The sequence below is a fragment of the Nicotiana tomentosiformis genome, chromosome 8 (genome assembly GCF_000390325.3).
Source record: "Nicotiana tomentosiformis chromosome 8, ASM39032v3, whole genome shotgun sequence".
Taxonomy (NCBI): Eukaryota; Viridiplantae; Streptophyta; class Magnoliopsida; order Solanales; family Solanaceae; genus Nicotiana; species Nicotiana tomentosiformis.
In genome coordinates, this window is record NC_090819.1 from 23,244,845 (window position 1) to 23,248,890 (window position 4,046).

Here is a 4,046-nt window from a genome sequence, read left to right on the forward strand (position 1 = left end):
CCTTTTCACTACACCGGTTACTCCTCCATTCTTGATTTCACAGTTTGCTAAGAACTCCACTATTTCAGCTCGGGCTAGTTTTCCTTCCAACTAAAGGACCATATCCTTCCAGCCCTGAAATTCTAACTTATCCAATAGCAGCACCATTCCTCCCTCTTCTAAATCTCTAAGGAGTATACCCTTCAAAATTGTTCTTTTGCCAAACTTCACCATCTTATCTTGATATTCCTCACTCTCCTCTTCCACTACTTGAACTTTTCTTGATTTCCTAGTAGACCTAGTTCTTTTTGCCAAGACAAAGGCTTCTGTATCAACAGACTTTGCATGGGACTTCTTTTTGGAAGTCTTTATTTTCTTAGCCTTTGGAGTCACAACCTCCACCTCCTCTACCTTCTCCTCATCATGAAGGACCATGTCCCCATCCTCAATTTTAATTATTTTAACCGGTTCATTCACCCTTTTCTTTACTTTTGCAGCACTTTCTTTACTCTCATCTAAGGCCCTTTTCCAGATCAGCATACATTTTCTTCCTCTGACTCCTTGTAGCTCTTCCTCTTGTGGAGGAGTCTCTACTGGGATAAAAGAGGCAGTTTTTCTCTTCTTGCCTCCCATAACAGTACTAGGGATTTTGACTCCTGGACTCTTCTTTTTCTTTGGATTATAGCTATCAGACATCCCTTTTCAAAAGTTCATGGAGGGGTTCCTTCTAAAATGGAACATGTTCTTGGAACCTTTTTCTTAACCTGACCAGCCCCTACGCTGCACTTGCATCTCCAGACCTAATGCCTCCTTCTTCTCTCAAACTTTCTTCCTCCTTAATAGCTTCCTCACTCTATATCACCATTTTCCATGTTTCTTCAGTCAAACCAACATGAATGGGTGAAGATTCAGCCACTCTTTCTTCTCCTTTTCCCCTCACATCTCCTGTTTCACCCTCACTCTCTTTTTCTTTTCCCTTTTTATTTTTACCACCAATTTTAATAGAATTAGACTCTACTCCTGCTATAGTACCAACAAGAACGAATCTGTTCTCCAGATTTTCAGCCATATCATAAACAACATCAGTTGTAATTTTTAACCCATAAGTTACCTGTTCTGTTGCAAATGAAACATGTTCTTTCTTCTCAGTTACAGACTTGAAAGATTCATCTGATTTTTGGGTTTCCCACTGCTTGGCATTCTTTCAATTTCTCATTTAGTCTCGTGATTTATTCACTACCATCAACAGTTTTACGAGCAAGCACCTTAACACATCATTTCTTGGGAGTTTGGGTGGTTAAAGGTGTGGGTGATGGTTCTTTGGATGGTAAAAAGGGTTCTCTATCATTTTGGGGTTTTCAGAAGGGTTGGCCATTAGATGAGTGTAGAAGAAATAAGAGAACGTTGAAAGAATTTTTGGCGTCTTGAATTTTCTTCAAAGATTAGAAGTGAAGATATGGTTAGAGTCCAATCAATTAAAATAAGAAGAGTTAGAGTGGGCAACGACAACTTTTTCAAGTTCAGAAGTCTAATTAATCTGGGAAAGTTAGTTTGAATAGACATTGGGCTCTTCCCTAGATTCTAGGAAATTATGGCGCTTGGAACTCTATTGTGGAACTGGTTAGTTTGTAATGGATAGGCTTTAAGGAGGTTGGGATTAAATGGGACTCACTTTTTGATCATGATCCAATTACATTTATTTCAAAATATACGGAGTGGAGAATACATACCTTGTAATTTTGATGAATCAGATTCTTCATTGAAAGTTCTCTTGTATGGGACTGCATTTTCTAAGAAAATAAGGGTAATATCATTAGAGATCAGTAAGACATTTTAGCACATGGCATAAGAGTATACTAATTAAAGTATGATACTGAGCAATATCTAATCTAATTATTTACAAAATTCATAATTTATCTAGCCAATCATTGAGTTAGAACTGGTTCCTTTTAGGTGATCTTAATCATCCTTAATTCTAATTTGTTCCTTTTAAAGTTATCTCTACTTAGAGCTTTTGTGAAGATGTCACCTATTTGCTTGTCAGTAGTACAAAATTCCATAGTGATCAAACCCTTCTCATAGTTGTCCCTCAAAAAGTGATGTCTAACATCTCTGTGCTTAGTTCTTTTGTGATGAACTGGGTTCTTGGTCATACTAATTGCACTAGTGTTATCACAAAAGATTGGGATACAACCTAATTCCAAAGTCAATTAATTATTGTTTGGTCCACAATAATTGAGCACAACATAAGGCAACAACCACATACTCTGCTTCACCATAAAGCCACGGAGTTTTGCTTTTTGGTGGCCCAAGACACAAGACATGATCCAAGAAAGTGAGCTATACCTGAAGTGCTCTTTCTATCCACAAGAAATCCTACATAATCAGCATCAGCATATCCCACTAAATTCAAATTACTACCTTTTGGATACCATAGGCAAAGGTTAGTGGTGCCTTTAGGTATCTCAAGTTCCTCTTGACCGTCTTCAAGTGAGACTCCTTTGGATTTGCCAGAAATCTAGCACAAAGGCTTACACTGAAAACAATGTCAGTTCTACTAGGAGTAAGATTTATCAAAGAGCCAATCATTCCCCTAAACATCTTCTGATCAATAGATGAACCGTGTTCATCCAAATCCAATTTCATGGTTGTTGCTATAGGAGTGTCAATTTCTTTGGAATCTTCCATTTTAAACCTTTTAAGTAACTCTTTTACATACTTTTGTTGATGGATCATAGTTCCATTTGAATTTTATTTAATTTATAAGCTTAAAAATAAATTAAGCTCATCCATCATACTTATTTCAAATTCACTCCCCATTAGCTTAGCAAATTCTTTACTTAACCTATCTGTAGTTGCTCCAAAGATTATATCATCAACATATATTTGAACTACCAAGAGAACTTTACCTTTTTTCTTTCAAGAACAGAGTATAGTCAATTTTACCTATCTTGTAGCCATGCTCAAGTAAGAATTTAGACAATCTTTCATACCATGCTCTTGGAGCCTGCTTGATCCCATAAAGTGCCTTGTCAAGCTTGTACATATGATCAGGACATTTCTTGCTCTCAAAGACAGAAGGTTGCTTGATAAACATTTCTTCTTTTAGATAGCTATTGAGGAAGGCACTCTTGACATCCATCTGATGGAGAGTGAATTACATGTAAGTAGCAAAAGCTATAAGGATTCTAATTGCTTCCAATCTTGCAACTGGAGCAAGTCTCATCATAGTCTATGCCCTCATTTTGACTATATCCTTGAACCACCAATTTTGCGTTGTTCCTTGTAACCATTCCATCCATATCAAGTTTATTTCTGAAGACCCATTTAGTGCCAATCACTGATCTATCCTTGGGTCTTGGTACCAGATGCCAAACTTGACTTCTCTCAAATTGGTTGAGTTTATCTTGCATTGCATTTACCCGGTCTGTATCCTGCAAAGCCTCAGAAACATTTTTAGGTTCATTAAAAGATAAAAAAGCATAAAAAACATATAGGTTCTTCAAAGAAGATCTGGTTTTGATTCCAGAGGTTGGATCAGTGATTATGTTCCCAATGAGATGAGAACTTTGATACTTATAAGGTTATAACTAACTGGTTTTCCTTAGATGTTTCTTCAATATTTTGTTGATGAGGAACAGGTTTATGGACAGGTTCTCTCGAGGTTTGAGGATCAGTTCCTCTCTATTCAGTTCCCCCTGTCAGGTTGCCCTGGGTGGAAGGACCTCTTCCATCACCTGTTCCTTCCTCTGGTACAGCTTCAGTCTGGGTTGTAGTTTCAGTTGAGTTTCTTACCAGCCCAATTGCTTCATCATCTTGTTCCTGCCTCTCAGAAAGAATGGTAGTTTCATCAAAAATAACATATATACTTTCTTCTACACACATAGTTCTTTTGTTATAAATCTTATAAGCTTTACTATGTGAAAAATATCCCAAGTATATTCCCTCATCACTTTTGGGATCAAACTTACCTAGGGAGTTTTTACTATTATTGTGCAAAAAGCACTTGCATCCAAATGCCCTAAGGTGGGATATATTGGGCTTTCTCCATTTAAGTAACTCATAAG